We start from the raw sequence: 25,000 nt of genomic DNA on the forward strand, positions 1-25,000 counted from the left end.
ATTTACAATTCACACAACAATGTCATTCCTACGAGTTCAACAAGGAAAAAGCATGGGGGAGAGGGGGTAACTTTCTAGGGAAAAAAAAAATTATTAAACATTCACATTTCATGTGATAAATCCATTCAAAAGTGTTGGCTACATGGGAGCAATAGGTTTAGTAACTAAACATGAAAACATTATATATCATTCACTTTTCACATACCAATTCCATTCATTTAAAATTAAACAAAGGCTGTATATATTTGGAAACTCGTGAAAACGTTGTTGAATATTCACATTTCACACATCAGCTCTCTTTGTTTTGTAAGATTACTGTAAAGTCAAGAGTAAACTGGGTAAGTTTCGAGAGAACATTTCAAAATTCTTGCACTTTACAAATACTAAAATTCTTTTCTAACAGTTACATGGTGGCAGTCAGTTGTGTAACTCACAACATAATATCAAATACTGTATTCATACTTACGCACAAATACCACTCGCAGTTTACAGGAAGCTATAGGCTTGGTAACTCACAAGAAAATACTGCCACACATTCATATTTCACTGACCAATTCTCTTCAGTTTTCTTCATGAGAGATGTGGACTGAGCAGCTCACAAGAGAACGCTATCAAACTTTCATTATGTCACATGCTAATTTCACGCACATGATTTACAAGAAAGTAAAGGATTGGGTAAGCTCACATGGGAACACTGTCAAACATTCACAGTTTACAAGCTAACTACATTCATAAGAGTTACAAGGAAGCAGCATATTTGGTAACGCCCAAAAGATCATGGTGAAACATGCAACTTTCATGCCTCAAATCCATTACCAAGAGTTACATGAAGGATATTTGGGAACTAAGATGAGCACATTGTCAAACTTCACATTTCATGTACCAATTCCATTTGTAACGATTAGATACATGGAAGCAGTAGATTTGGTAACTCACATAAGTACATTACCAAACATTCACAGTTTATATATCAGGTGCATTTGTAAAATTAAAAGAAAGCAGCAGTTTGAGTAATTCACAATACCAAGAAAAGTTTCACATGAACATTTCACACACCAATCTTTCTGGCAACATTTCAATTCGTAAGACTTGAAAGGCATCATATATCATGCACCAATTTCACTGTGCTAGCCAAATGTAACTCACAAGAGAATATTATCAAACATATACACTACATGCAACAGTTCCACTTTTCAAAATTAGCCAAACCATTGCAACAGATTATGTCTCTCACGGAAAACATTTGCCAAACATTCATATTCCTTCCACCAATTCCACTCTGAAGAGTTACAATGAAGTAGCAGATTAAGTTGCTTACATAAGACACTGTTAAATATTCACATTCCAATCACTAATTCCATTCAAAATTCACAAGAAAATCCTTTTCAGCTGAAAACTTTCAGGGACAGAGTCAACAAACTCTATTCCCAAGAGGACTGCAAAGACAGATCTGCCCAAAAATGAGACAAGTTATAAACGAAGGTGAAAAATAAATGAATATGAGAGAACAGAAAATAAAACCAATATACCTGAATTCAGGAGACGTCAACAGAAGCATGAATGAATTTGCTCCTTGTTTAAATATTTGGAGGTTGGAAGATTCAACAACTGCAATAGGTAAACTATTCCAAATTTTAGTTGCAGCCAAAATAAAACTCATAACAAACTGAATAGTATTAGCCTAAAACTGACAACATAAAATGACATACTGTTTGCAACAGTTACCTGCCTTGTGTTGTGAGCAAAAACAGTTAGGTCAGGTCAACAAGTATGCAGATAATGCTTGTTGTTATATTACATTTTATGCAATAAACATAACTCACTTTACATATATCCCAAAAGTCAACATTAAGAGTTGGCAAAATAAACTTGACTAATAACATAATTCTATCCAAAAGTTTGGGATGATCATCAGCACCTAAAGACCACATTGGAGACCTGTACTCCAAACAAGAGGAAATGTTAAAACACTTAGATATGATAGCTTCATCACAAAACATTCAAAAATATTTCCTAAGATCCCAGCTTTAGAGAAACTTGAGGAAGCCATATTGCATACATGCTTCTCATCGGTCAATATTATCAAAAGTTACACTTAAAATCTTAAAATTCACTGACAATTAAAACCATATTATTTAACTGTAAACCAAGAAGCAAGAGCAAAAGTGTTCTAGACTGACTATCATACTTTGACCCAAATCTCTAAAAAACTTACTCCAATCCAGAATACATGTCAGACCTCTTTGCAAGGATTTTGCAACCACACCCCTAACACAAGAGAAGGAACAACAGCTAGAAGAGTAGTATCATTAGAGTATGCAATCAGTTTGTTCTCCAGACCTAGCCACATGTCATTAGTATAGCTAACAAGTAGCAAAGGTCCAAGAACACTACCTTGAGGAACACCTGAAATGACATTACTAAAGCTACTATACTGGCCATCAACAGAGATCCTTTGGGTTCTGCCAACTGAAAATTCATTTAAAATATCAGTACAAATAAAAGATCCACCAATTCCCAATAATCTTAGCACACAGATAAATGCTAAATAATTCACATGGTCAAAAGCTGCACTAAAATCTATACCAGTGGTTCTCAACCTGGGCATGCCTCTGCACCCTCAGGCAAGGCCTAGGGAAAATTAAAGATTCTAGAATTATATTCGTTATTTTCTTAACAAGAGTGAGGAACTAATATCCAGAAGTTTATGAAAAAAATGAAAAGTATGCCTTTAACGTTAATTTCAAAGTCTACCACTCTAGTTAGACTCGCTGGCTTACCATTATATTGTAATTATTTACCTCCCTCCCTGTCCCTCGAAACTCCTTTCTTTCTCTGTTTTTTTATTTCCTCCTAATCTGGGAGGGAATTTTACTCATAGATGCAAGGGAGCCGTGGAGGGAAGGACCAGCTCTTAGAGGGGGTAATAAAAAAAACAGAACCACTGATCTATACCAACCATGCATGCCTCTGCACCCTCATCATGAGTACTCTGCAAGATGGCAGATAATGCACCAATTCCACTTACAAGATCTAGTTACATGGAAGCAGTATTTACGTAATTCACAAGATAGCATTGCCAAACATTCACATTTCACACCAATTTCATTGTACAAGTTATAAAGCTACTAACAGTAGACTAGATAAATCACAACACAGCATTGTAAAATGACTCTGTATCCATCCTAAAGTAAAGCAATCCCTACCTCTGACAAATGCCCCTCCTTCATAAAAGAAACCTTGGCTGAAAGTGATTTAGTGGTTTAAGGATTTGGACAAGAAAAAAATGTGTGCCCTCTGTTTATCTCCCATTCTCAAAGGGGAAGACTGGGGATAGCCACCCTGAAAAGTAGGAAGTTAGGTTTAGCTGAATTTTAACAATTCACTTTCATGATTTATGGTATATTCTACGTCGGGTTAGAATGTGGAGTTTCTTCACCTGGCCAAGAAAGGACCTGGGGCCCCTAAGCTGGATTAGTTTGAAATGCATCCCCACACTTTACTCTCATGACTTTTGTGGCACTCTACGTTGGGCCAGGTCCCCAGAACAGGTCCCACTGGTAAGATTAAGTTGGGGTGCATCCTTGCGTTCTACTTTATTCTTGGTTTTAAAACAAGTTTGAATAAGAGTTCAGAAGGCAGGTAGCGCCACGTGCCCTAGGTTAGGTTAGGATGCATTACTATGAATGTAATTTTCATGGCATGTGCATTTTTTGGTGATTGTTACTGTCCATCTGCATGAGGTAGGCCTACTAATTTCTTTTTTTGAATGCATGTCCTTTCAGACTCGCACATTAAGTTTATTTTGGGGGGGGACCACTTTGCAACTGGGTTCCTAATAAAGACAGAGCCTATAAGGCTAAACACATAATAATGGTTCGCCTAAACAAAATCATGGTAATTCTATATAATTAGCTCCGCGCCTGTTTTTACCTTTTCAACTGGTTTTTTCTACACTTTTAGGGGTTCTGATACTGGCGGTGCATCTGTTTGTTGTCGGCCAAATGGAATGTCCCTTCGCCGTGTTTAGTACCGGCGGGGGGTACCCATACGTTAACAAGTTATTGCACTTGCCGGACAGGATATGAACCGTTCGAAACAGACGTATATACCCGTGCTCTGTCTTGTGAAGATCGCGTATGGAAACCCCTCACTGAATGGACTTCAGGGGTTAATTACACTTTAATTACACTCGAGCGCCAAAAATTAAAGGTAAATTTATAATTAGCAACCAAAAAACTGTACAAAAAGTTAAGTTACAAGGCAGTCGCCGCCGCGGAGCTACTATATAGTTCTACCTGGTTAGTGGTTAAAAATGCACCGAGCACGTTACGGCATAATCGGTTCGAAAACAATAAGATTCACGTATTTAGCGTGGAATTAAAGAACCAACTTACAGTATTACTAGGCCTAAAATCACTATTTAATACAATCCTAACCAAATTCCTGTTGACAATCTACTTACCTCACCGTGCAATGTAGGCTAGCCCACACTCAGAAGTTGTCACCAAACTAGGGCCAGCGCTTCGTTGAAAAAATAGATATCTTTTAAATTCAGGCAGCTACACTTTTTAACATGAGCGTGCCTTTCCATGGTCTTTTGAGACAGTGTTTGGTTGCGAACAATTCACACTACTGACTTTGTGGTTTCCCAAACCCATTGTCAGCAATTATCACAGGAATCCCAAACACTTGACATACATCATAAACGGTAACAGATGCTCAGTGCTTATTTAGACAACTGGATTTACCGCCCACGGTTGCGCTTTTTCACTTGCTCTGTGTACAGTCTGGTTTCTTAATTTTTAAGTAAAACGGTTACGTGTTAAACAAGCACAAGTGGCTCCGAAATATCGTGGAGACGTGGACTACTGCAACATAAACTGTAACTTGACTGGTTACGGCAAGCTACCTTTTTATCACAAATTATATTTGTTTATCATTAATATCCATACACTAACGTTTAAATTCACAATGATAAAGTAATAAATGATCCCCGAAAATATTACAGCAGACACAAAACAAAACTATCTTAATAAGCTGATGTCTGACGTCATCTTATGGTAACTACTGACGGAGGTCAGAAACATGTGTCAATGATGAGCGACATTCCGATCTTTAATTAAGCTCATCGTTTTCAAACCAGGGTTGCCAAGTCACATGACTCCTACTGCCAAATTTGATAAAATTTACTGCCAATTCTGAATGTTTCATACACTTGAAAAATAATTATCAAAAACTATATCTTGAGGGGTTTTGTAAAGTTTATGTTAAGTTTAGGACTTTAGGTTATTCTGGAAATGAAGAAAATGTTTGTATTTACACCTATTATGTTTTTATTTGGGAAAACTTTTAAGGTTGTGTATAAATATTATTTTTTGGTAGTAGTAACATCATAGAATATTGAAACACAATTACATTCTTACCTAGCAATTATGTAACCTTCTAGTGGCACTTTCCTAGTCTATAAATATACATAATAGGCCATGTCTTGGTGCTGAATAGTGAATAGCCATTACTGTTCCAGTGATTAATCTTTATTCATTAAACTAAATCTCATAATTAAATAAAAACAAATAATTAAACTAAAATTTCACTTCGACAGAAAATTTAAACCATAATTTCAATTTGACAGAAAATTAACTGAGTAACATAAAATTGTTCAGATTATTTTGATTGTTTGTATGACTAAAATAAATTCTCAAAAACAGCAGTATCCAGAGGTGGATTGGAACTTTCTACATCATGGTACATATCTACATTAAATTTTTCAATCATACTTTCAAAAATTGCCAGGTCTTTGCAACTTTTCCCAGAAACTATTAGTGTTGTGCGAATTCTCAAAATTCATTCAAGCATCTTCAAACTCATTCTATTGCGAACTTTAGTCTTGACTGCTGTTACATGGGAGAATATTCTCTCAAAACTGCATTGCTTACTGGTGTAGTTAAGCAATGCAGGGCATATGTAGCAAGATTTTCAAAGGGCCTCTCATTTCCTACTTCATAAATCTTTATTAAAGACTAAAACTCAACTGGGTCATCAGGAATACCCAATTTAAATATATCTTCTTCAGACCAAGGATGGTAAACAATTTTTCTGTATTCCTCTTCACATTTTTCTAAGTTCTCTTCCAATAAATGAAAAAAAAAAAGGCAAATTTTGAAAAGCCAGTCTATTTACTTGAGTGAGGATTTTTGAAGGCGATAAGTTATTTAAGCCATCGAAAAGGCTAAATTTTTCTGGTAGACGTACTTTCACTTGATCTACTAGTTCTATAAGCATTTCCTGACACCTCTTCTGCACAGTTATGACATTCACATGGCTTACAGTTTTCTTCTGCAGCAGTTGCTTGCATTCCAACAAAAATTTAGCTCCAAAGTCAGTGTTTTCTAGTGGTAGTAATTTCCCTTCTGCATCATAGAGGCGGTGCTTTAAAGATTTAAAATGAGTGTCCAGCTCATGAAGAAGTACAGAAGGACTAGCGTTTGTGGACTGAAAAAGAGAATTTATCCTTTCAAATTCAGTGACAATTGGAGAGGAGAACACAAAATAAAGATAGTTGCAGTCATCAGTTAACATATCAAACAAAATTCGTGCTTTGTATCGTACTTCTTGAGAGCTCTCCATACTGGCACACTGAAAATATGTCTTCAGTTCCAGCCAGTTTACAAGTATATTGTAGATTACCTTACCCCTTACAAGCCATCTGGTTGTAGATAGACCTAGAAATGGCAGTGGGATTCCCACTCTTTCTTCCCCAGCATTCAAGGTCTCAAACAGAATCTTGTACTTCTCACGTCTCAAAGTGCTCTTCTTGAACCATTTAGGTATTTCAAAGAGCATAAACCATATTGAGGAAGGGAGTTTATCAAAGCCCTTTTGTATGCAGAGAGCTAAACTGTGGCATGTGCATCCCATTTTCACACAGTTGGGGGAAACTTGCTTGATTCGAGACCAAAGAGAGTTTTTTTCCCCAGTCATGTTGCTAGCGCCATCACTGGAGTAACCAATACAATTTTCTAGTACAATGCCATTCTTATCAAGTAAGGCTTTTGTTGCAGTAAATAAAGCTTCTCCACTCGTTTCACACACAGATACAAGCCCTAGGAATGCTGTCACCACTTCGTTAGCAACATTATCATAATACCGAACACAAATGCAGAGGTTCTTTTCACTTGATACATCAGTGGACTCATCAATCATTAAACAGTATTTCTTAGATTCAATAATCTTTTGACGTAGCTCCTCCTCAAGAGAGGGAGATATTACATTCCTAATCAACATTGAACACTTAGTGCGATGCAACTGAATGTTTTCCAATTCACTACCAACAGCATTTTCTTTTATTACTTCACTAATATGATCTATGGCTGAGATTGAACTATGACAGCAAACCATCACTGCAAGCTGAAGTTCAGCTTTCTTGAGGGCACGAGGTGAATTTGATGTTTTTCAAGGGCCACTTCTTTCAAATATATTGGTTTTTACTGAACTGATAGCCCCAACACGCTCTTTGTGCTCTTTGGTATCAGCATGCCCCTTAATGGTGGTCTTCCTTGGCTGTAAAATTTTCTGACACACTTTACAGAAAGCTGATTTTCCATCTTTAGCTTTCATTAGCCATGGAAACTCCCTTTCCCATATTTCTTGATACTTTCTTCCAGTATCATAATGTCCTTTCCACTTGGGCATTGCAATAGCTGATAATAATAACAGGATCACAATGAATCAATCAATAAAGTATGGTCCTGATCAACTCAGTTCAACTGGACAACTGAAACAGAAACAAAGTCTGACAGAGTCACCGTATGGACGGACAGTTACAGTACAGTAGATGGTATGGTACGCGTATGGAACATAAACTATCCGACTTACATAATGGCAGTTTTTTTTTAGATTTTAGATTTAAGAAATAAAGATAATTTCCTCAGATTTAGGGAATTTGACATGATTTGTTACTGATGTCAAATATATTATGATAATATTAGCTGCCTCATTTATAGAAATAATAAAGAATATGATTAGGAATATTTTCATTGATTCAATGCCAGAATTTATTAGAAACTGCCAAATTTGAGCCCCTTTATGATATTCTGCCAATTCACTGTTTTCCACTGCCAAACGCTCACTATACTGCCAAAAATCAGCAAATTTGGCAGTGAAAACTGCCAGTTGGCAACCCTGTTTCAAACCCCAACTCTTTTATTACGGTGCCTTTTTTTGGTGACACGTCATTGGACTACATCTGTTCCACCCCCGTAAACAAGAAGAAAAAGTGGGGTGAAGTTCATTGGGTATTTGGAAGTGGCAGCAATGCTAACGCGACATCGTCTCGTGTCTGCAATTTATTTAATTTAAATGGTAGGAAAGTGAATTGCCCTACATTTCTTAAAAGCGATTCTGGAAATATTTTCTACATAAAGTGAATCGACTTAAAAAAAAAAGACAGGAAACCTTGTTGATTATCACCAAATAAGAGTGAGTTATCACTAGACCTAGACAGAGAGGAAACTCAGACCCGGAAAGCAGCCCACCAAGGAAAAACAGTTAAAAGGACAATTAAAACCTGAACTTTATCGAGAAAAGCAAACAGAATCAAGTAAATAAAAGTTAAAATTACCAAAATAAGCTTTAAAAAAACAAATAACCTTAAATAACGCATAGCTTATTAAATTATACTATTAAAATGGTGATAAAAGTCATAAATGAGCCTGGTAAAAAAAAAAGTCACCAGCTTAGAACTATTGAAATTTAGCATAAATATAATTTTTAAAAAGTATGAACTTATTACGAAACTTTGCCTTGGTTTCTAATCCTCCTCACCCAAAGAAGACACCAGCCAAGAGGGACGCAGAAATGTAACGAGCTGAACTCAAAACACATCAGCTAGTCTCAAAAATGCTTCGAAATAACCAAACTAGTTTCCTTAGGCTTCACATTTAATATCATCCCAGCAGAATTTATGAAACTTTAGTTTAAGTGTTTTCCTGTCAAAGCTAACCATTGAAAAATAGGCCAACAAAGTTTACCTCTTACTGGTCATTCATTTGTATAATTTAAGTCCCCATTTTCTTATGACAAAAAGTAGGCTACAATATTTTTCTACATGCCAAGTTCGGTTGACATTTGGCTTTCCTTAAGATTTGCCCAACCATATACAGTGCTACTTAAAGCAAACACCTCTGAGCCTTATACTTGCATTTAGCCTACTTCAAGATTTTATCATATTTAGGCTCAACTTCTGGTAATTTTTTTCTATATTGTCCTTCGTGCTAGCTTATTTGAATCAAATTTGAATAGGTAAATGTTACCACATGATATTAATTATTTTATAGTCTTCTCGTTTTACGTATTTCTTGCCGTCACAGAGGAGACAAATCAACTCTGTAATGCGGAAAGCATCCTTCCTACGCAAGTTACCTTTGTACAGTACAATGCTTTTATTTAGAATTAGCGTCACCGTTACCAAGGTAATGTAACATCACAGTACAGGACACTATTATTAGTAATTTTGCCACGAATACAAACAAAAGGTGGAGTAGTTAAACTACAATAGCCACATGTAGAAGACACAAATGAGATAGTTGGAAAGCTTTTATTTAGTGAAAGTAATACTGATGAGAAAAGCTAAATCTTATTATATAATATTAGCAAAAACGGGCAAAAGAAAATAAGAGAGAGAAATGTCCAAAACTAGACAATTCCCAATACAAGCAACTGAGGCGCCGATGCAAATAGCAAGCCTTAATCATGCGCCTAAACTGGACTGTATAACATGCGAGACCCTTTTAAGTTCCCTGAAATAAGCGTTCTTTGTATCAACTGTTTTTATCAACAATTTTATTCCGAGCGTCAGTTTTTGGACAAGCTGGCGCTGTTACGTACGCTGTCGATGACCGTAGGCATTTGCATCGCATTGTTGTATTCAGAAGTAATGAGACGTTATGTTTGAAGGGTTGGAAAGTCATACTTCAGTAGCCTATCCCAGTGATGTCAATTGCTATAAACAATGATGTAGGCTATTCTTTTGTAATAGATTAAAATAATTATGATTATGGTATAGGCAACTTTTTGTAATTAAAGAATATGTCATGTCACACAACGCGAAAAAAAGATTATGCTTCAAGAAAGCTGAATCGACATGAATAGATACCAAAGAATCTGCAGCTGGTTTAGGTAATATTTCAAACGCAATAGCCAAGCTATGCTCTGTAATGGATTGTGATATAATCAAGAGAAGCACAAGTTGATATGATTGATTAAAAAATGCAGTCTTTTACATTTTGACTTAGAAGGTTGTTTTGAACATTTATGGAAGTATCACTGTGTCGTACTTGAGGAGAATCATAGAGCCAATAACATGCAGTGGCGATCTTCCAGCCGAGCGTGTGACCTCGGGCAGCCACATTAAAAGGTCACGGTCCTGCTCATGGTACTATACTTTATCACTGTTATTATTTTTACCATTATTATTTCTATCTTTTTTATTATTATTATTATCTTATTGATTTACTATTAATATTATTTTCACTATTATTATTATTATTATTATTATTATTATTATTATTATTATTATTATTATTATTATTATTACGCAATTTCACAGAGAAAAATTACCTTACACACTAAACACTAACATTCACAAAATATTCACTAGACCCTAAACACTCTCTAAACATTTACACTAAATATTCACTAAACACTAACATTCATAAATCATTCACTAAGCCCTAAACACTCACTGAATAACTAAACACTAAACAATCACTAACATTCACAAAACATTCACTAAACTCTAAACGTTAAGCATTCACTAAACACTTACCAACAAGCATGCACTAAACACTTACTAAACATTCACTGAACCCTAAACACTCACTAAACACTTACGCATTAAACATCCACTAAGCATTTACTCATTAAACACTGATAAAATAAAATCACAATCGCACTAAGCCCCTGTTCAATTTGCGCGGTAACCAGACCTTTAAAGATGGCCACAATGCTCTGCAGCGCCGCCCTTGGGAGACCACCGAACTACGTAGTACTGGTTTACGGATAGCATCTCAGATATGTACCCTCTATGATTATACCTCTGTGAGTTCCTTTACACTTGGATGAATTTTTGTCCAATTTCCAAAGAGGCCTTCCTTCACACACGACTTTAAATATTCTCACAGCTACTTACATGTTTTTATATGCCTCCATTAAAGTTAAGTATACCTTAGTTTTACCAGACCACTGGGCTGATTAACAGCTTACTGGCCCGAAAGATTAGACTTATTTTACGTGGCTAAGAACCAGTTGGTTATTTAGCAACGGGACCTACAGCTCATTGTGGAATCAACTTTATGCGAGAAATTAATTTCTATCACCAGAAATAAATTCCTCTAACTCTTCATCAGCCGGCCGGGAACTGAACTCCGCCCATCGAGTGACAGTCCGATATATGCTTCCATCATCAACACTTTTGCTTGTACTTTTTTTTTTCTTCTTCTTCTCTGGAACGTAGATTTTTGAGGTGTATGGACTTCACTTAAAGGAGGAACTATAATATATATTGTGATGTAGGCACTGGCGTTCCTGAGGGGGAGGCAGGGGATGTTTGAAATCGCCCCTCGACCCCAAAGTTAGGGGGGGGCCCCAAAATGATAAATTTAGCCATTGCTGCTATGACAGGACAAGCTAAATTCAGTGGCCCCAAGATTGTCAAGGGCCCCATTTATATTTGGGCTCGAAAGTTTGGGGCCCACTAAAGGGTCCCAGTTTCCAATTTTGTGAACAAAAATGTATCAAAATTGTTATGTAAAAGAAACAGGGTTCTCCAGGGCCCCCCTCCCAATCGCAGAGCCCATTATAGACCTCATACGGATCGGAGGAGGGTGGGCAACGTTGATTGGGGTAAGGGCAGGGCCGATCTAAGACAATTAATTACTGCTTATAGGGGTCCTGATTATCCTCTGATGGCCCCCATAAGGGCCCCATTTGCCCAGATAATACACATTCAAATGATTCAATGAATCTGGCCTCAGTTATTCAATGTACACCTACTATAGTTTTAAGAAATAAAATTTCTGAAATTTGCATTTACAAATGTCTTGAAAATGATGCTACAATTGCTCATATTCTAAAAAAACCCCTGCTGCTTTGGCTCGCTTCGCTCGCCTCCCACCCCATAAGAGGGCCCCAAAATGGGACTGTGCTCCCCGGACCCCAAAATGTCTAGGAACGCCCCTGGATGTAGGGTCTATAGTATTGGCTCCAGCCATGCATAACAAACTTGTCTGTAGCCTTTCCTTCAACCGTTCTTTCTCAGGACAGCAAATTAATATTCCACGTGGAATTCTGCAACCAAGAAGTGCTGCCTCTGCCTAGCCTCTTGGAATCTTCCTATTTCGTCTTTTTTTGCCACTGATCTAAAATTCAAGTGCATGATGTTGTAGATTAAGCTGCCTTATGCCAGCACAGGCTCTTGTGCCTGGAGCAGTCGGTAAAGCAGGTAGGAGTAAGACCACACCAACACACTTTTGCAAACCTCATATCTTGAATTTTCATTCATATGGCTTGAAATTTGTTCGTCTGTGAGGTTCTTTGTCTTCCTTTTCGTTTTGAATGGAGTTTTTTAGTCATTACCATGTAAATTATATACTTTCTACCACTGCTACTAACTAATTTACTCTTAAATGAACAAGGATCTCATCTTATCTGCGACTATTCTTGAAGATTGAGCCGGTTTTAAGATCTCAAGCGCTCTGCCTCTTATGAGATACCTGTACAGTCTTACAAGAAAATTTGAAACTTACACTGAAAGTGGTTTTTTTTTTTTCCTCGTAATGTTTTTCAGAATGTGGATTCCTTGTCCACGTGAATTTTGTTCTAAAGTATTTCTCTGCTGGAGGAATAATGGACACAAAGCTCTAAAGTCATTGCCGACAAGTAAGTGTATAGACAAGCGTAGGACGACCCAAACACACACACACACACACACACACACACACCTACACTTGAACCAAACAAGTCTTCAAACATTTCGCAATTTTTTATTTATCATATACCGCAGAAAAAATTTTCTCAATCATTCTATGTATATAATATGTGAGCATTTTATTTTGGTTCATGTTTTGCAGTGCAAGCAACTTACAATGTACTGAATTCGTGTTCATATTCATGATGAGTGGCCCAGTCTACTGCATTACACCCAGTTTGATGGAAAAGGCCAGTTGGCCCCGACCTTGAATCCTTTAGAAATATTAAAGCGTCTGTGATTAATTGGCACGTGAGTGTGGCCGACTCAAACCTTTTAAAAACGGTATGGTAATTTTGATGGTTACTGAAAGGGCACTACGCTTGACGTAAGTTTCTATCCCTCCTAAATAGTTATTGGCTCCCTTGACAACATGATATCAGTTAAAAAAAAAAAATGTTCGGTGTAGTGCTGTGAAAGACTTTCCTCGCAGTTAAAGGGCGGCTTTCATTCCTTCCTTCAAGCGAATAGGCAGATGTGTGTGTGCACCATATGTTTCTCACATAATTATGTATATGCAGTGAATCCATTAGCCACGCTCGCCAGATCTGAGTAAATAAAGCGGCCATGCGTTATGGTATCTCAGTTTCTCGATTGCTAAATAGCAGGTAGACCCGAGCACTGCTAACCAATTTCTTCCGCCCTTTCAACGGAAATGTGTGAGAAAATATGATAGAGGTGCTTTTTAGACTCATAAGAACGTAACATTATTGGTATACCTTCGGTATGATTTGGATAGAGAAAGTAAGACAGATAATGGGGTAGAGCTGTTACGGTTGAAGAAAGAGAGTATGGCGATTTCTTATGGTATAGTTGCATGAACGATTTTAGAGTAAAAAATGAAGAGGCGCAATGTGGACTTAGGGAATAGCTGAGAGATGGCAAGTGGAGAGTGATGGTATTTTTGTAGAAAATAAGTTGGGGAGAATGAGTAGATTTTTTTTTTTTTTTATGAATGTAAAGTTTGTGTTACAATTTTCTGTATGTAAATGGAAGACCATCTGATTCGGTGGGAAAGTAGGGGTGTGTCTGTACGTCTGTTTCACATTTTAAGGTGTGATGAGAGAGGTCGGGGGAAGGACAGGAAAAGGAGGTGCAAGTTTGTGGGATATGAAGTGTAGCGACTGATACTATGGATGATATAGTATTAGCTGAATGTAGTTAGGCTACAAATGTTTGTAAAATCCATAAGTGAATGTTTGCAAAATAAGGTTATGAGGGTATACTGAAGCTAGAATGACTACTAGTAAGGAAGAAATAAATTCCTTCCTTTTAAGTATTTTGTAGTCACTGTCATAAATGATAAAAGAGTACGAAAAGAGGAGAATCACAGAAAAGGTGAATGGGTGAAACAAGGTAGGTAGCAGAGCTGTATATCTTGGAAGCGTCTGGAAACGAAAATGAGTCTCAGTGAAGGCAAAAGTTTGAGCCTGTGAAGATATTATTAAGGTAAAGAAACGCCTCCAGCATCCGAGAGGACTAATTGCTCTTAGGGAAAGGAGGAGGAGGCCGGCGAGCTGCTCGTAGTGACCGTTATTGCAGAATTTATCAACGCGAGTTCATTCTTTATTCAAGTTTATATATATATATATATATATATATATATATATATATATATATATATATATATATATATATTTATACAAAATTTTTTATCACACCGTGATTAATAAACAGTACAATCATGAAGCTACAAATGTCGTTTAACATCAATTCACGCTACTTCGGGAATATTCGATGGGAATTATCACCGAAGGGGATTTTTCAGTGATAAATGGATCGGTAGCGCCGGTCTCGATCCTCGACACAGTACCTTCAACGACTCCTCTCTTGGTGGCTCAGTGGTTTGACAGTCGAATGGAGTCGTTGGACAGTGCTGTGTCGAGGGATCGAGACCCGGCGGTACCGATCCATTTATCACTTAAAAATTCCCCTTCTGGTGATAATTCCACTGGGGATATTCCCGAAGTATCGTGAAATGGATATTAAACGACATTTGTAACTTCATGATTATATACATATATCCGTGTGTATACATATGCATATATACAGTATATGTATTTATATATATATATATATATATATATATATATATATATATATATATATATATATATATATATATATATATATATATATATATATAATACAGTAAAAGGAGACAAGGGAAGTGTCAATTGGCTATCTTTACTTGCGGACCTCCGAAGAAACCGTTTTATGAGGGTATTGAGGAAAGACGGTGTTTTTAAGATCGTTTGTACTCTACATTAAATCAATCTATCTTTCTACGTTATCACATAGATGACAACCACCTCCGATAGCTGATATTCCGCGGAGTAGGGTACTGTGCCGATGTGATATTAAACGACCTTTTGTAGCTTAATTCCCGATTATATATATATACATTATAAACATACATACATACATACATGTATACGTACACACGCATATATATGTATATATATACACACACGCACACACACACATGCACCCCTTGTATGATGGTGCCTTTTGTTGTCTCTAAAATCGTTTTGTACCCTTGTCACTAGTATATACATACTTTACTCTGCCTTCAGTAATGTCTGTAAAATCTCATGAAACCACGTATATATATGCCTGTATCGGAGATGGTTGTGTACAATTAAATATATTTCGAACTACGACCTCGTCCAAAATGTCCAGGCGCACATGCTTAAGCATTGTGTGGACTGTATGTTTGAGTTAATATATATATATATATATATATATATATATATATATATATATATATATATATATATGTATATATATATATATGTATATGTTATTATATATATATATATATACACACATACACAGTATATATATACATATATACATATATATATGTATACGTACGCATGTTTGTATGTATGTGTATGCAATTCCAAAATGTGACGTAAGAATAAAGAAGTTAAGAGGGCATTGTGGTTAATAGAATTCAAACTGTTTCGCCGGGTTTAGTACTAGTCCCTGAAGTCATTTGGTTAAAAGTAACCAGTAGAGTCAATATTATATACTGTTATATATATATATATATATATATATATATATATATATATATATATATATATATATATATATATAATATTGACTACTGTATACTGTATATATATGTTTATATATATCCATATATATATATTTATTTCTTCATTTAACGTCCGTACTCCTTTTACAGAACAACTCTTAGTCAAACAATATACTTTGTTATAGGATGTGGGTGAGAGCATAACGTATCATTATAGCTGTTGCAGCGAACGCTCCCTTTGAGAGCCCAAACAACGCCAAACTTGAAATATTGTTTGGTCTCCACACTCTCATTACCCTCGTCCTCGTTTCCCTCGAAACGATTTCTACATTTAAAATACTCTGATCGTTAATCCTTCACCTTCCCAGTCTAGTTAATACAGTTCGTTTGTATTAAGGCAACGTATGTTAATATATGAGTTTTAGGACAGTTAGCTTATCTTTTTTTCATATCTTTTTAACGAGGGAGCTTTTCGTAAACTTTAAACAAATATGCGAATTTATTTCATAGCAATAAAACTAGCGACCAAACTCACGCGCAAACCTCAGAATCGTGACGATCAATTGATTAGATACAAAATTCATGAAAAGCTTCAAGCTCTCATTTATCCGCATGTCATAGAGAAGGAATAACAACAAAAAGTGGAAACTGCGCCGATCATTCACTTACTGTATCATGTGGAAAACACTTTAGATGCTGTGCAAGAAGGTCGGACAATGACAATTAATCAGAGGGGCGTCACCCCACAGCTGGTTGGACGACGGTCGAGGCCCCTGGAAAGATTTACGCTGTTGACTCCTCACGTATTTCATCAGCACTGATATGCAGTTCCCGTAGTTGCTACGTCCCAGCGCTACAGTAGCGGTGTTCCAACAGTTCCACTACCGACAGACAGCCGTTGCTAGTTGCTACCACACCTGCGCAAACTGGCCGTGACATCATAACGATGAAATCTAGTTTATATATTCTTTCCTTTAAATGTCATTAGATGGTTGCATTTGTTATTGTAACGGTCTACGAATTAAGGTTCTCTTGAAAAATGGCACAGATGAGATTAAAGTCTTGTCACATATCTTGTTTTTTTTAATTGTTTAATTGCCTCACTTTTGCAATAAATAACAGTTTCAGAAGAAGAAAAAAGGAAAGATTAAACAAAAGGACAATCTGAGAATAAATAAAAAAATGGGTTAGTGTTGGTCAGCTGAAGTAGAAGGGAAAGAAACAAGTCGGGATGGGGGAGGATTTTAGCACTGAGAAAGTTTGGAGAATTGCTCATTTCAAAACTTTACAGTGTCCTTTTTAATCCTCATTGAGGAATATTTTATATTATATGATAGGCAGGTCTTAGATGAGGCTGAGCATTACTGTTATCCTGGAAACTGAAGCAGGAGCTGAGAAAGCAGTATGAGAGTAGATCCAGCATGGGTCGATTAACGATCTTACCACATTCGTATTTGGCCGTCAAAGGTCGAAAACTTATAAGGTTTTTTTGTGGCTCTTTGCATCCCCTTCGCTGTAATGAATAGTGTTCTAGTATCCGGGAAGGATCTTCCTGCAGCTATTCTTGATAAGGTAAAAGCAAGGTTACCCATAAAATCAATAACCCAACTCTAACTCTGAAATCATGGTAAGTTCTTGTCAGTTTTTCTCTCCTTTTCATCAGGGAGTGACATTGGGTTAGGGTAGCCCAGACAATTATTAATAGAATATCCATGGGGGAAAAGGGAAATGGGAAAATACTTGTTAAAAGGAGAGATGAGTCAATAACAACATCAGAAGAATAGGAAAAGACAAGGCTGGGCAGAACATTTTATAAAGGTCATGAATAAGACATATGAACAGGATAATAATGCGTGACTGATGTATTAGAAGCTGAGGAAGAACTGAATGCACTTATGAATGAAATCAGTTTTAGAAGCGGAATCAATACTTAATAAATTTAGGGGACAGAAAACACCAGGTGAAGACAGAATCGCCGCACTGATGATTCAACCTGAAACAGAAATGACACCTTCGTATATCATATAGAATTCTAGGCTGTTTTGCAGAAAATGGATTGAGGAAGCAAACCCTGACAATTATATTGGAGTTCATAGCCAACTTACCAAAGGGTGACCTTAACGAATGTGTTAACTATGGAGGCTTTGTACTTGCGTCGGTTATAATGGAAATATTCACTATGCTTATTCTCAACAGGCTGGGGAGAGAAACTACTAAAATGGTTCTAGATGAACAAACTTGAGATGAAGCTGAAGAGATCAGATATCTGTGAGGACACATTGTACAACAGTGTATGGAATTTAAAACCCATTTCTGATGGCTTTATTGATTGAGAAGGCATCTGACAACATTCATAGACTGTGGAATTCCTATTAAATATATAAAGATAATTGAAAGTATCCATGAGCAAAGTAGATCAGAAGAAAAGTTGATGGGGTCCAGTTTAATGAATTTTAGAGAATAGTACCACGCTACTCACCACAAAGGGAATGTTATTTCACCTGTGTTCTCTGTAGGAGATAGAAGAGAAGGTTTAGGTTGGCGTAACGGTTGAAACCTGACAGACATAGGATATACGTATAGTCGATGCTGTTTTCATCAACAAAACACCGCTAGATTTACAAAGCTTGCTAAACAGAATTCATCATATGTCTAGAAGGATGAAACTCAAGATAAATGTGGCAGAAAGGAAGTAATGAAGACATTTAATGAATCAATGATTAATGAGTGTGAAATCTTTCAAATATTTAGGAAAATAATGACATCCTGCACAGGTTCTAAAAAGGTGAAATTTTTTTGAAAGACTATAAAGGTAAATCAAACAATGAGTAGACTTAATAAGATATGAAAATCAAATAGACTGAAATTGCATACGATAGTATGATTATAGATAAGGCAAATATGATCTTTAGTAGTACGGTCATGTATCATGATATGGCAATGCGACAATATCTAAAAGATTTTGGATGAATAATGAATGAAGCTTAATGAAGAATATTAGGAATCAGATGGCAGAATATAGTTAGAAAGGATACCATAAAGTAAACTACAGAAGTTCCATATAGATGAGATGATGAGGGAAGGGAGATGGAGATGGTTTGGGCATGTCCTTCGATCAACCCTTGGAAGAGTATTAAGTGATATGTCCGGCTAGACTCCTGTGGGCACTAAAAGATTTGGAAGACTCAGACCTACCTGAGATGGGAGAAGATGAGAAGAGAGATTTTATCGTAGAAGTAGCACAGGAAAGACACGAGTGGCGGAATTTCACAGAGATTTCTTGCGGTAAATGGCGCTTGAAGCGATCACGATTATGATGACGACATTGCCACCAACGTTACTCCTAAGAATTTCTCTCCAGATAGCGGCATTGCAACGTTACTGCCAAGAATTTCGGCCACTGCCAAGAATTTCTCACCAGATAGCGACATTGCCGCCAACGTTACTGCCAAGAATTTCTCACCGCCATTACAAACAGCATTGCCGCCAACGTTACTAGTTACTGACAACTGCAGAGAGTCTTTGTCACTTTCTACCAACAACTGAAGACAGTACAGACCGCCTTTCTAAATTAACAACAACTTTGTAAAAAGAAAACAGTCTAAAGGAACAACAACTATTAAAAACAAGTCTACAGAATTAGAAAAATCAAGCACAGTGAGCTGTGTGTATGCACTGTGAAGCCTACCGACATCTTTTCAAACTATATTTACTTGACAGTCTGCTGGCTGCCACCATAACAATAAAATGGTCAAAGCAGAAACAAGGAATATTCACGACTTTATTAACCATTTGCATCTGAACCAGAAACCAAATGATATTGACTAAAAAACTATTTACCCTACAAAACAAATCGAAAAATACAATGAAAACTGAAATATCCGACTACAACCTGGAAAATCTTCTCAATAAATAACATGATTTATGTAAAGCAAGCAAAGTTATAATATCTGTAAGATACCAGTGTCTCCGTAACTATACATTTCGGAGCACGGAAAGTGAGCTGTTTTCTAAAAATGTTTGCTGCATTGTTCTCATATACGACTCAGTGTTCCCTTTTAGCTTGTTTTGATTCTTCTAGACTTTGTATCTGGGTCTCCTATAATTTTTGCCGAAGTTGTCGGCAATTTCCTGCAGTTGTCGGTTGTCAGAAGTTATCAGTAACTGACGGTAACTAGTACCCCTCCATTCCTACAGATACTAGGCAGAAGTCGCGAGCACGATAGTCAGCCATTCGATCAATTAGTAATATCCACAATATTACAAATATTAAGACCTAGTTGGGGTAAGGGAGGGAAATTAAAGAAAAAGAAAAGGAAGGACTGCAATACAAGATAATCAGAGGAAAGTTCGAACAAGTTGCAACAGGACTATATCTGAGATTGCTAGCAAGACGGTACCACCTGTGAAGAATAGAACTGAGTGTAGATATGTGATAATTTTTTTACGATAATTTTTGTACAACAGGATAATGTCAAGATCAAAGTAAGAACTCATGTAAAAAAGTAGTCTGTTAGAAATAAAAGAAAAAAAAAATCTTAAATTGAGATAGAAGAAGTAGGGTATTACAGGAAAGAAGGCAGTAAAAAGTGAGGTCTGAAGAAATAAAAGTGGAAGAAGGACTGAGGTCTGGAAACTGGAAGGATGAGTAACTAAACTACCAATGAAGCTGTAATAATTACATGAGGGTAATATGAAACATGTTAGATCTGAAAGAGATTTACAGAAGCAGAAAAGTGGTCGGGTGAGTTCTGTACAGATGCTGTTAACACGACGGAACATTTGTTTAGCTAAAGAGTGGAAAAGATTGATTAGTAACAGCACTAGAGTCACTGGAAACCACAACAAAAGAGGCAACGCAATATATGCGTAGGAAATAAGAGATACTCGTATATGTTGAAAGGTAACGCCTGTGTAGATGGTAACTAATGATGATACTTTCAGCGTCATGCAACTAGCTTATTTCAAGAAGAACATTTTTACAGGTTAAGGAAGTAGGTCCACCAACATACCGTTTTGCGGCAACCGAAAATAATTTAGAGTAGTTAATACAAATTTTATATACTGTACAGGACCGGAATGAACTTCAACCAAACACTTCTGTTTGTATCTAGATGTTCTCTTCCTGCAACTATATTCATTTTTCTCCAAATTTTTACTGCTGCAGGCTCAGTAGTACTATCCATTATGTAAATCAACATAAAAATTGCCCGCGCACGCACACACAAACACAGACACACTTGTGCGTGTTAATACTTTCTATGTATCTTTCTATGTACATGGATGCTCGTGTAACGATGGCATATTTAAACATAGCTCTCAAAATAATGTTATTGGTAGCCTGGGCATATTAGGTTTTGTCCCAAACGTCTTTCTTAGTTTTCAACAGACATTTTCAAAGATGATATTAGAACTTATTAGGCTTTTCGACGATATTGCAGTTTTTATATTTGAGCGTGAAGATTTTCGAAAGAAATTCGGTGTTGCCATGGACTCCCTTCTCAGTCATTTATTGACCAATTCATGCACGGGATTTATTGAACAGGAATATATTTTGAATTACCCTGAAAATGTTGGGCCTTTTGGTTGATTTAAATATGTAGATGATGTTTTCATTATTTACCAGAATGACGAAGAGTGTTTTCATGATTTCTTAAATTATGTTTGCTGTCTAGTTCCCACAACAAACTTCACCATAGAATACTAATATAGGAATCCTTTTCGTTATCATTTGGAGTATATCACAAGACGAGTGTACATTCGCTATTTTTCCAATCACAGTTCCAATGCAAAACCTAATGTAACAGTGAATCTAATTTCTCGCGCCTTAAGATTCGTGACCTCTTATTACGTTAATAGAGAATTTAAACAGATAACACAATTTTCGAGAGCAAAAACAACTAATACAATCATAAAAATTAAAATATAGATAAATTCCATTTCAGTACGACACTAGCCTTGCCACAGCAGCAGTCATTATTCTCAGTGAAGAAATGTATTGGCTATAATGTCTTATAGTTCAGAAGCAAGAAAATGGCCTTTAATCATAAGAATTCTGTAGGTAATCAGGCCATTAGAAATAAATGCGAGAACATTCTTAACAACAAGGATATATGCGTTTATTCTATTGTTTGCAAAGACTGTGATAGAAAACCGTACAGCGAAGAGGTGAGAAGCCTTTCTGTTCGCTTGGAAGACGTTAACGCGATTGTAGCGTAGAATCCCCCCCAAAAAGTATGGCAGAAACACATAGCATAGATTTATATCATAGAATATATTGGTTGAATACTGATACTTTACAGCAGCAGTGTTGTAGTCCAAAGTAGGGTCTATAAAAGCTCTTATAAACTTAATGAATACTTTCAACAACAACAAGCCTTGTACTCAAGAAGACTCTTTCGCCAATAAGATGGTTCGCAAAGCCGCCAAAGTAAATTTTTATTTACTTTTCTAAAGTTCCTGCTTTTGCTGGCTCTCTTCTCCCTGTAAAGGCATCAGAAGTCCATAGAGCTGCTTCGAGGACCATCCAGTAATCTCCTAGAACAAGACAAACAACCGCTATGTTAACCGCCACTATGCTACAACGATATGGGATGATTGCCGACAGATTAACTAGTGATCCACCATGTATTTAAAAGAAAAACAAGCTGCCTTGTCAAGGTGTCTTTTTTTTTTTTTTTTTTTTTTTTTTTACTCCCACGACAAATTTTTTGTTATGTATCTTAGATTTTGTGTAATTTAAGGCTGAAGAGGCCAACTAACAAGTTGCCCAAACCTTCCTTATCAGAGAACATATACATGGACACATATAACTGTGGAATTTCTTCACCTAAAGATGATTTTATAAATGATCATGACGATAGTCTCTTACTTAAGGCTGATATATACATTGTTTTTCTTACATAAGAATATTATTATTGCCTTATACTATTCGGCATCCGCTCACAATCACCCTGATTAGTAGGATATCTTAAATTGCACTTGGTAGTCGTAGGGACAAAGATTCGACCGAATGAGTAATTTTTAATAAAAAAAAAAGTAACTGGAATTTTGCGTCAAATTGCCAGTTAGTACAAACTCATGGATTGCTGAAGACTGAAACCAAAGCAACTCAAAGTTTCACCGGGTAGCTTGATGGGAGATGGATCAAGAGCTTAGTCTCATCGCCATGGCAACTACTCAACACCGTATGAAAAGCCTCGTCGACAGAGTCGACTCCCTTAAACAGTATATGATGTTTAATTCACTTGTTTGAGAATAACATTGTTTAGCTTTTTTCGCCGGTATTCTGAACTTTCTTAAAAGCCACAGCGTATACGTAAATTTTTCTAGACCGCAAAAATATCTTTTTCTTCGTTGTTCGTCTGTTTCTTGGCTTGTGGATAAGGGAAAGCAGAGGAGGAAATGAAAACAAGTAATGTAAGACCATAATAGACAAGCTAAAAAATAAGGGGTGTCAATATGAAGAGACCCACAAAGTAAATGAAAAGATACTAAAAGAAGTAAGAAATTAGAAAAACCGAAGCACAAAACCTATTCCTTGGCAGGTTTATTTATTCCAGTTAACCGATTATCTCTTTCGCTTTCGGAACTGGATTTGAAGGTCTAAAAGAAAACCAAACATAATTAACACTCTTAGAAGTAAACCGTATGCACATTAGATCCTCATCTCTTCGGGCTAATTTGTCTCTCTCGTTATTATGCTCTGAAAACTAATCTAGAATTTAGAATTTTTAATATATTAGTAACTTTCTAACATTAATTGTTTGTTTGAATTCTAGCATAGTTTCATTACCCAATTTTACCGTAAAAACATGATAGAAATAGGTGTAATTGTGTCTTATTTATAATAATTCTAAAAGGCAAATGATTAATGACGACATTTTATGTAGGACAGCTGTTAACCAGCTCAGTGGTCTGGTTAAACTAAGATATACTTTTTATGTATCATTATTTTATAAACAGGGTCATATGGTACAAGTCAGTATGTGAAGGAATTCAAATCGCAGTTTTCCTGCCTATTGCTTGCTGACAGAAAGGAATAGTATAGGCAAGAAAACTCTGCGCTGTTGGCGAGTACTGTTTCAGTTGCTCGAAGCGAGCACGAAGATAGAGGGACGAGATGATTTAAGCAAATCTTCAGCGATGTACACAAACCAGGCATCGTGAGAAGGGCACACGGTGTGTCTCCTCATCTGAATTCACGCAAATCCGTTCTTCCGCACTTGACATATTTATCTATATGCGCGTACACACCCACACGCACTGGCGGAACCATCTCCTCCTCCGTGCTTGGTTGGCAGAGGTACTAAATATAAAAATAAAAAAGTAAACACATATAAACTGCTGCTGAGAAACTGAAAGACGCTTAATGCTGCTGTGCGCAACTATTTAACATAAGATCACATACTATTTCCATCCAGCGGCGATCACCTTTATTACACCAACAGGAAGACTAATCCACAACTTTGCTGTCAAGAGAATGAAATGTGTAATCTCAGGCACTGGGCAGTGTCACGTCGTGGCACTTCAGTAAAATATGGAAAATCTGCAATCTGCGAAAAGAGTAGCAAGCAATAATCTAAAAAACACAGGCATTCTCTTCTGATATAGGCCTACAGTATTACTAGTCAAAAATATCTCCCTAGTAACAACAGAATCAATATATTGAGCATTAAATAAGATATGGGGGAAGCTCCAGGCAAACAAAAAAGAGAACAACTTTCTTGCAAAGATAAAACAATAGATCTGAGGCAGACGATACAAATAATTACATCTGTCAATATCTCCTTTCGGCTCCAAATGAGACATCTGTCGAGTGCTGAGAAAAAGAAAGCTTAGTGTCCAAGATAGCAACAAGTATTATCAAATGAGCATAACAATTAAGTGTAGGGTTATCTAAGCACGTGAATCAAAAGGCGCGATCA

The 25,000-nt window shown here is 36.5% G+C and overlaps 1 protein-coding gene and 1 pseudogene across 1 annotated transcript in view; both read right to left on the bottom strand.

The window, feature by feature from the left end:
* Positions 1–5,124, bottom strand: part of LOC136833756 (uncharacterized) — a 46,095-nt gene extending 40,971 nt beyond the window's left edge. Inside the window, exon 1 of the mRNA XM_067095977.1 lies at positions 4,466–5,124. The gene's annotated coding sequence lies outside the window, so the exon portion shown is untranslated. The remainder of the gene's footprint in view (positions 1–4,465) is intronic.
* Positions 5,125–5,613: 489 nt separating this feature from the next.
* LOC136833908 (SCAN domain-containing protein 3-like) lies at positions 5,614–7,881 on the bottom strand (annotated as a pseudogene).
* Positions 7,882–25,000: the final 17,119 nt, after the last annotated feature.

The sequence above is a fragment of the Macrobrachium rosenbergii genome, chromosome 52 (genome assembly GCF_040412425.1).
Source record: "Macrobrachium rosenbergii isolate ZJJX-2024 chromosome 52, ASM4041242v1, whole genome shotgun sequence".
NCBI lineage: Eukaryota > Metazoa > Arthropoda > Malacostraca > Decapoda > Palaemonidae > Macrobrachium > Macrobrachium rosenbergii.